This window comes from Orycteropus afer, unplaced genomic scaffold (genome assembly GCF_000298275.1).
Source record: "Orycteropus afer afer isolate SDZICR_OR568_19922 unplaced genomic scaffold, OryAfe1.0 scaffold00193, whole genome shotgun sequence".
NCBI classification, from domain to species: domain Eukaryota; kingdom Metazoa; phylum Chordata; class Mammalia; order Tubulidentata; family Orycteropodidae; genus Orycteropus; species Orycteropus afer.
Genome location: NW_006921780.1, coordinates 2070266 through 2080750, shown reverse-complemented (window position 1 = coordinate 2080750; position 10485 = coordinate 2070266).

Genomic DNA, 10485 nt, shown 5'->3' with positions numbered 1-10485 from the left:
TGGGGTTGCTGGAAAGCAGAGCGTATTCTTAAGCCCCAGAAATCTGCCAGAGTGCTGCCTCTTTAAATATCCAAAATAGTCAAGCCGCTTTTTCCTGTTCTTCCATTTCAGGAGGTGACATATGATCAAGAACCAATGGTACTTGGTTGAGGCTGCACTGAAGTAATTGGCAAAGAACAAAGTGCCAGTAATTGACAGAATACCCATTGAGATATTTCAACAAACGGATGTCATGCTGGAGGCATTCACTCAGCTATGCCAAGAGAATTTTGGAAGACAGCTACCTGACCTACTGACTGGAAGAGTTCCATATTTGTACCCATTACAAAGAAAGGTGATCCCACAGAATGTGGAAATTATCAAACAATATCATTAATATCACATGCAAGTAAAATCTTATTGAAGGTAATTAAAAAATAGTTGCAGTACTATATTAACAGAGAACCTCCAGAACTGCAAGCTGGATTGAGAAGAGGACATGAAACAAGGGATATCATGGCTGATGTCAGATGGATCTTGGCTGAAAGCAAAGAATACCAGAAAAATGTTTACTTGTGTTTTATTGACTATGCAAAAGCATTTAATTATGTGAATCATAACACATTGTGGATAACATTGAGGAGAATGGGAATTCCGTAACACCTGATTGTGCTCATCAAGAACCTGTACATAGACCAGGATGCTGTCATTTGAACAGAACAAGGGGATAGTCTATACTTTAAAATCAAGGAGGGAATGTGTCAGGGTTGTATCCTGTCACTATGCTTATTCAGTCTGTACGCTGAACAAATAATCCAAGAAGCTGGACTATATGAAGAAGAACATGGCATCAGGATTGGAGGAAGACTCATGAACAACCTGCAAATTGCAGATGACACGCCTTTGCTTGCTGAAAGTGAAGATGACTTGAAGCACTTACTGATGAAGATTGAAGACTTCAGTCTGCAATATGGATTATATCTCAATATAAAGAAAATAAAAATCTTCACAACTGGACCAATAAGCAACATCACAATAAACAGAGAAAAGATTGAAGTTGTTAAAGATTTCCTATTACTTAGTTCTACAATCAGCACCAATGGAACCAGTAGTTAAGACATCAGATGATGTACTGGACTGAAGAAATCTGCTGCAAAAGACCTCTTTAAAGTGCTGAAGAGCAAGATGTCTCCGTGAAGACTAAAGTGTCCTTAACCCAATCTATGGTATTTTCAATCTCCTTATGTGCATGTGAGAGCTAGACAATGAGCAAGAAAGACTGAAGAAGAGTTGATGTTTTTGAGTTGTGGTGTTGGCAAAGAATACTGAAAGTACCAGGGACTGCCAAAAGAACAAACAAATCTATCCTGGAAGAAGTGCAGCCAGAATTCTCCTTGGAAGCAAGAATGGCCAGAGTTCATCTCACCTACTTTGGTAGTGTTGTTAGAAGGGACCGTTCCCTGGAGAAGGATATCATGCTTGGTAAAATGGAGGGTTAGTGAAGAAGGGGAAGGTCCTCAATGAGATGGATTGACACAGTGATTGCAATAATGGGCTAAGGTATAGCAAGGATTATGAGGCTGGCACAGGACCAGGCAGTGTTTCGTTCTGTTGTACAGAGAGGGTCACTATGAGTCAAAGTTGACTCGACAGCACCTAACAACAACAATCACAAAACAGAAGAAATTAACTCAAGATGAGTCATTCAATGAACTATAAAAATTGCTTTCATAAAGAGACTATTAAAAAAATAAAAAGAAGAGCCACAGATTAGGAGAAAGTATTTGCAACATGTGTTGAATCCAGAATATATAAAGAACTCTTATAAATCAATAATAGAAGTAGAAGAACCCAGTAAAAACGGGCAATATATTGGATCTGATTTTCATATACCCAACACACAACTCCCTCCCTCTCTCCCTCCCTCCCCCTCTCTCTTTCTCTCTCTCTCTCTCACACACACACACAAACACAGTCAGATGGCCAATAAGCACAGAAAAAGGAAATTAACATCACTAGTCATCAGTGACATGAAAATGAAAACTATGATGAGATATTATTAAAAGTTCTTGTTGTTAGGTGCCATTGAGTAGGCCCCTACTCATAGAGACCCTATGTACTGTAACAGAACAAAACACTGCCTGGTCCTGTGCCATTCTTAAAATTTTTGCTGTACTTGAGCCCTTAGTTGTGGCCACTATGTTAATTCAGCTCATTGAGGTTATTCTCCTTCTTAGTTGACCATTTACTTTACCACGTATGAGATCCTTCTCCAGGGACTTGTCTCTTCTGATAACATGATCCAAGTATATGAAATGAAGTCTGGCCATTCTCACTTCTAAGGAGCATTCCAGCTGTACTTCTTCCAAGACACATTTGTTCATTCTTTTGTCAGTGCATGATATTTTCAGTATTCTTGGTTAATATCACAATTCAAATTTAACAACTCTTCTTAGGTACTCCTTATATATTTCCCAGCTCTTACATGCTTTTAAGACTATTGAAAATACCATGGCTTGGGTCAGGTGCACCTTAGTCCTCAAAATGACATCTTTGTTTTCAATAACTTTAAAGAGTCTTTTTGTGGCAGATTTGTGAATGCAATATGTCATGTGAATACTTGACTGCTACTTCTGTGGATTTTGTGGATCCAAATAAAAGGAACCCCTTGGTAACTTCAATCTTTTCTCCATTTATTGTGATGTTGCTTGTTGGTCCACTTTTAGGTTTTTCATTTTCTTCATGTTGAGATGTAATCCATATTGAAGGCTGAAGTCTTTGATCTTTGTCAGTAAGTGCTTCAAGTCATCTTCCCTTGCAGCAAGCAAGGTTATGTCATCTCTATATTTCAGGTTGTTAATGAGTTTTCCTCCAGTCTTAATGCTGTGGTCTTCTTAATATAGTCAGTTTCTTGGATTATTCACTCAGCATGAAGACTGAATATTGTTGTTGTTGTTGTTATTAGGTGCCATCAAGTAGTTTCTGACTCATAGGGACCCTATGCACAGCAGAATGAAACAACACCCAATCCTGAACCAGCTACACGATTCTTGCTACACTTGAGCCCATCGACTCCACCACTGTGTCAACCCACCTCATTGAGGGACTTCCCCTCTTTTGGTGACCCTACACCTTACCAAGCATGACATCCTTCTCCAGGGAATGGTACCTTCTGACAACATGACCAAAATATGTGAGATGAAGTCTGGCCATTCTCTCCTCCAAGGAACATTCTGGCTGCACTTCTTCCAGGACAGACCTGTTAGTTCTTTTAGCAGTCCACAATACTTTCAGCATTATTTGCCAACACCACAGCTCAAAAACATCAACTCTTCTTTGGTCTTCCTTATTCATTGCCCAGCTCTCACATGCATATGAGGTGATTGAAAATACCATGGCTTGTGTCAGGCACATCTTAGTCATCAAGGGGACATCTTTGCTCTTCAGCACTTGAAAGAGGTCCTTTGCAGCCGATTTGTCCAGTGCTATATGTAGTCTGATGTCCTGACTGCTGCTTCCATTGGGGTCGATTGTAGAACCAAGCAATGTGAAGTCATTGACAATTTCAATCTTTTGTCCATTTATTGTAATGCTGCTTATAGGTCCAGTTGTGAGGATTTTTTTTTTTTTATTGAGATGTAATCCATACTGCAGACTGTATTCTTCAATCTTCTTCAGTAAGTACTTCAAGTCATCCTCACTTTCAGCAAGTAAAGTTGTGTCCTCAGCTTATCACAGGTTAATGATTCTTTCTCCAATCCTGATGTCATGTTCTTCTTCATATAGTCCAGCTTCTCTGGTTATTTGCTCAGCATACAGATTGAATAAGTATGGTGAATGGATACAACCCTGATTCACTCCTTTCTTGATTTTAAACCATGCAGTGTTCCCTTTTTCTGTTTGAATGACAGCCTCTTGGTCTATGTACAGGTTCCTCATGAGTACAATAAAGTATTCTGGAATTACCATTCTTCTCAATGTTATCCACAATTTGTTATGATCCACACAATCAAATGCTTTTTCATAGTCAATAAAGCACAAGTAAGCATCTTTCTGGTCTTCTTTACTTTGGGCCAAGATCCATCTGACATCAACAATGATGTCCCTTGTTCCACATCTTGTTCTGAATCCACAATGCACCTCTGGAAGTTTTCTGTCAATATAATGCTGCAACTGTTTTTGAATTATCTTCAGTAAGATTTTACTTGCATGCGATATTAATGATATTGTTCAATAATTTTCACATTCTGTGGGATTACCTTTCTTTGGAATGGGTACAAATAAGGATCTCTTCCAGGAAGTTGGCCAGGTAGCTAGGTTCCAAAGCTCTTGACATAACCAAGTAAGTGCTGCCAGCAGGGCATCCGAATGTTGAAACATCTTAATGGGTATTCCGTCAATTCCTGGAGCCTTGTTCCTCATCAATTCCCTCAGCGCAGTTTCAACCTCTTCTCTCAATACCATTGGTTCTTCATCACATGTCACCTCCTGAAATGGATGAAGATCAAACAGTTGTTTTTGGTACAGTGACTCTGTGTATTCCTTAAATGTTCTTTTAATGTTTCTTGTATCATTCAATAATTTACCCATAGAATCTCTCAATATTGCAACTCAAGGCTTAATTTTTTTCCTCAGTTCTTTCAGCTTCAGAAATGCCAAATGTATTCTTCCTTTTTGTTTTTATAACTCCAGGTCTTTGCACATTTCATTATAATAATTGGCTTTGTCTTCTCGAGCTGCTCTTTGAAATCTTCTGTTCAGCTCTTTTATCTTGTAATTTCTTCCATTTGCTTTAGCTACTCTTCACTCAAGGGTAAGTTTCAGAGTCTCTTCTGACATCCATTTTGGTCTTTTCTTTCTCATATTTTCAGTGACCTCTTGCTTTCTTCATGGATGATGATCTTGATGTCCTCCCACATTTCTTCTGATTTTCTGTCATTGTTGTTCAATGCATTAAATCTATTCTTTAGATGGTCTCTAAGTTCAGGAGGGACATATTCAAGGTCATATTTTGGCTCTTGTGGACTTGTTTTAATTGCCTTCAACTTCAAGTTGAACTTGCATATGAGCAGTTGATGGTCTGTTCCACAATCAGTTTCTGGCCTTGTTTGGCTGAAGATATTGAGCTTTTCCATTGCTTCTTGCCACAGATGTAATCAATCTGATTCCTGTGTACTCTGTCTGGTGAAGTCCAAGTGCCTAGCCACCGTTTGTGTTGTTGAAAAAAGGTATTTGCAATGAATAAGTCGTTGGTCTTGCAAAATTCTATCCTGCAATGTCCAGCATCATGTCTATCACCAAGACCAAATTTTCCAACTATCTTTGATTCTTCTTTGTTTCCAAGTTTTGCATTCCAATCACCAGTGATAAGCAACACATCTTGATTGCATGTTTGGCCAATTTCAGACTGCAGAAGTTGATAAAAATCTTCAATTTCCTCATCTTTGGCTTTGGTGGTTGGTGCATAAATTTGAATAATAGCAGCATTAACCAATCTTCCTTGTAGCCGTATGGACATTATCTTATTACTGACAGCATTGTACTTCAGGACAAATCTTGAAACATCTTTTGTGATGATGAATGCCATGCCATTTCTCTTCCATTTATCATTCACAGCATAGTAGATTGTATGTTTGTCTGATTTAAAATGGCCAAAACCAGTCCATTTCAGCTCACTAATGCCAAGGATATCAATCTTTGTGAGTTCCATTTCATTTTTGACAGCTTCCAATTTTCCTAGATTCATACTTTGTACATTCCATGTTCCAACTATTAATGAATGTTTGCAGCTGTTTCTCCTCAATTTGAGTCATGCCATATCAGCACATGGAGGTCCTAGAAGACTTACTTTATCCATATCATTAAGGTCGGTTCTACTTTAATGAGGCAGGTCTTTCCCAGTCCTATTTTGAGTTCCAACCTAAGGGGCTAGTCTTCCTGCACTGTGTCAGACAATGTTTCCAAGCTATTCATAAATTTGCCCAGTAATGTATCAGACTGTGTTTCTCTGCTATTCATAAGATTTCCCCTGGCCAATTTTTGAGAACTGGATGGCCTCCTCCTTCTTCCTAGTCTGTCTTAGTCTGTAAGCTGCACTGAAACTTGTGCACCATGTGCAACTCTGCTGGCATCTGAAACACCAGTGGCACAGCCTCAAGCCTCCAGCAGCATTCAAGCCTCACAGGATGACAAACTGGCAGACAAATTTGTCTCCCTTAGCTGTTGGAAACTTTGTGCCCTCCCCTTACCTAATTCCTATCTGGAACCTGCCACTCTGTGGTCCCAGGCCACTAACTCCCATTCCTGGCTCTAGGGGGCTTGGGACCTAGGCTTGCCTCCTGCCCCTTTTACCTGAAAATCCTGCCACTCCTGAGGTCCCTCCCTGTCCTGGCTCTAGAGAGCAGATCAAATAAATATGATAAAAGAATGCAACCTTGACATAACATGTTTCCTGATTTTAAACCATGCAATATCCCCTTGTTCTGTTTGAATGACTTTCTATTGGTCTATGAACAGGTTCCTCAAGAGCACAACTAAGTGTTTTGGAATTCTCATTGTCTGCAATGTTGTCTACAATTTTTTTTTTATGGTACACACAGTTGAATGCCTTTGCATACTCAATAAAACACAGGTAAGCATCTTTCTGGTATTCTGTGCTTTCAGCCTGGTTTGTTCTGACATCAGCAATGATATCCCTCCTTCCATATCTTCTCCTGAATTCAGCTTGAATTTCTCAGAGTTCTCTTCCAATATACTGAAGCAACCATTTTTTAATTATTTTCAGCAAAATTTTACTTTCATGTCATTTCAGCATTTTATTGGATCACCTTTTCTTTGGAATGTACACACATATGGATCTCTTCCAATCAGTTGGCAAAGTAGCTGTCTTCCAACTTTCTTGGCATAGATGAGTGAATTTCTATAGCACTGTATCCATTGATACACTGTATCCAGTTGAGACTCAATGGTTATTCCATTAATTCCTGGAGCCTTGATTTTGCCAGTTCCTTCAGTGCAGCTTTCATCTTCCTTCAGTACCATTGGTTCTTGAACATATGTTACCTCCTGAGATGTTTGAAGATTGACCAAATCTTTTTAGTACAGTGACTCTATATGTTCTTTGCATCTTCTTTTGATGCTTTCTACATCGTTCCATAGTTTGCCCATAGAATCCTTCTATATTGCAACTTTAGGTTTAACTTTTTATTTCAGTTCATTAAGCTTGAGAAATGCCATGTTCTCTTTTGACTTTCTAATTTTAGGTCTTTTCACATTTCATTATAATACCTTACTTTGTCTTCTCTAGCTATCCTTTGAAATCTTCTGTTCAGCTCTTTTATTTCATCATTTCTTCCTTTCATTTTAGCTACTTTCCATTCAAGAACAAGTTTCAGAATCTCTTCTGACATCCATTTTGGTCTTACCTTCCTTTCCTATCTTTTTAATGACCTTTTGTTTTCTTCATGTATGATGTCTTTGATGTCATCCCACAATTAATCTGGTCTTTGGTCATTGGTGTTCAATTTGTGTCAAATCTCTTCTTCAGATCATCTCTAAATTCTTATGGTATACAATCAAGATCTTAGTTTGGCTCTCTTGGCTTTGTTTTAATTTTCTTCAGCTTCAACTGAAACTCCCATATAAGCAGTGCATGGTCTGTCCCATGGTCAGCTCCTGTCCTTGTACTGACTAATGATATTGAGCTTGTCCATCTCCTTTTTCCACAGGTTTAGTCAATTTAATTCTGGTGCATCCCATCTGACAAGGTCCACATATATAGTCACAATTTACCTTGAAAAATGTATTTGCAATTAATAAGTTGGTCTTGTAAAATTCTATTATGTGGTCTCTCATGTCATTTCTTTTACCAAGGCCATATTTTCCAACTACCAGTGCTTCTTCTTTGTTCCTAACTTTCACATTCCAATCACCAGTAATTATCAGTTCATCTTGATTGCATGTTTGGTCAATTTCAGACTGCAAAAGTTGGTAAAAATCATCAATTTTTTCATGTCTGAGTCTAGCAGTTGGAGCTTAAATTTGATTAATAGCTATATTAACTGGCTTTCCTTGTAGGTATATGGATATTATCATACCACTGACAGCATTGTACTTCAGGATAAGTCTCAAAATGTTTTTTTTTTTTATGATGAATGCAATGTTATTCCTTTTCAATTTGTCGTTCACAGCATAGTAGATGTATGATTTTCTTTTTCAAAACAGCTAATGCCAGTCCATTTTAGCTCACTAATGCCTAGAATAGTCATATTTATGCATCTCATTTCATTTTTGACAACTTTTAATTTCACTAGATTGATACTTCATGCATTCTGTGTTCCAATTATTAATGAGTATTTCTAGCCATTTCTTCTCATTTTGAGTTGTGCCACATCAGCAAATGAAGGTTCAGAAAGCTTTACTTCGTCCATGTCATGAAGGTTAACTCTACTTTGAGGAGGCAGCTCTTTTCCAGTTGTATTTTGAGTACCTTCCAACCTGAGGGACACTATATCAGATAATGCTTCAATGCTATTCATAAAGTTTTAAGTAACATGTCAGACAGTGATTCACTGTTATTCATGAGGTTTTCAGTGACCAGTTTTTTCAGAAGTAGATGGTTCTTCTTCCTTGTCTTTGTTAGTCTGGCAGCTGAGCTTAAACTTGTCCACCATGGGTGACCTTGCTGGTATTTACTTGAAAATATTGTGCATAGCTTCCACCATCACAGCCACATGCAAGCCACCACAATATGAAAAACTGACAGATGAATCTAAGACATACCCTTAGAATGGCAAAAATTCAAAACACTGATAATAAATAGCTAAGCAAGAATGTGGAAAATGTGGACCCTTCTTACACTATTTGAGAGAATGTACAAGTACAGCCACTGTGGAAAACATTCTCAACAACAGCAACAAAATACATAAAATTGAAAAAAATAAAATAAAATAACACCATTAAAAAATTAAACTTGCCAAATAACCCAACTCTCCATGCACATTTATTTACCCAGGACAAATGAGAACATATGTCCAGATGAATACTCATATACAAGTGTTGACATTGTCCAAGATTTCATGTTACTTAGAGCCACAATCAACACCCATGGGAACAGCAGTCAGGAAATCAGACATCATATTGCACTTGGCAAATCTGCTACAAAAGACCTCTTTAGAGTGTTGAAGAGCAAAGAGTCACTTAGAAGACTAAGTTGCACTTAACTCAAGCCATAGTATTTTCAGTCACCTCATATGCGTGTGAAAGCTGGCAATGAATAAGAAAGACCAAAGAAGAGTTAATGCTTTCAAGTTGTGGTGTTAGTGAAGAATACTGAAAGTACCATGGATTGCCTAAAGAATAAACAAATCTGCCCTGGAAGAAGTGCAACCAGAATGCTCCTTGGAAGTGAGAATGGCCAGACTTTGTCTCACCTACTTTGATTATGTTGTCTGGGGGAACCATTCCATGGAGAAAGGATATCATGGTTGGTAGAGCAGAGGGTCAGTGAAAAAGGGGAAGGTCTTCAATGAGATAGATTGACACAGTGGCTGCAATGATAGGCTCAAGTATAGCAAGGTTTGGGAGGATGGTGCATGACCTGATGGTATTTTGTTCTGTTGTATAAATAGTCACCATGAGTCATTGTATAAAGGGTCACCGTGGCACCTAACAACAACAAAATAGCAGTTTTAAATGTGATACCAAAGAAAATCCATTGCCATCAAGTCCTTTCCAACTAACTGTGACTCTACAATAGAACTCATAGGGTTTCCAAGGTTGTAGCCTTTTACAGAAGCAGACTGCCACATTTTACTCTCATGGAGCAGCTGGTGGGTTTGAACTACTGACCTCTTGGTTAACAACCAAGGTCTTAACCCCTGTACCACCAGTGCTCCTTTTATACATAATGGTCCCAATTTTTAAACAGAAAATACCATATAGTACAATAAGAAAGAACAACTACTGATATACACAAAACATGGATAAAATTCAAAATCATTATGTTGAAAACAAATAGTTAAATAAAAGTCAATAAATACTGTATTATTCCATTTATATATAATTCTAGAAAATCCAAACAAAATTATAGGGACAGAAAACAGGTCAATGTTTGCCTGTGAACTAGGATAGAAGGAGGGAAGTATTGTATAGTTCATGAAAAAACTTTTAGAATGAAAGAAATGTTTAATATTTTGATTGTGGTAATAGTTTCACAGTTGCATGTATGTATCACAACTTATCAAATTTTACATTCTAAATATGTGCAGGTTATTGTATGTAAATGTATTTATATTAAAGTAATTTAAAACTAGCCTTGAAGCAACAGATTTAGCCACAAAATTAGAAAACTGCCTGCCAAAGAAATAAACACAAGTGTTAGAAATATATGCAAGGAATATATAAAACAGAACCAGATGGAATATTTAGAAGTAAAAAATAAAAATATGAAAATGAAAAATTTACTGAAAAAGGTTAAATGCAGATTAGACACTGAAAAGGAAGGTT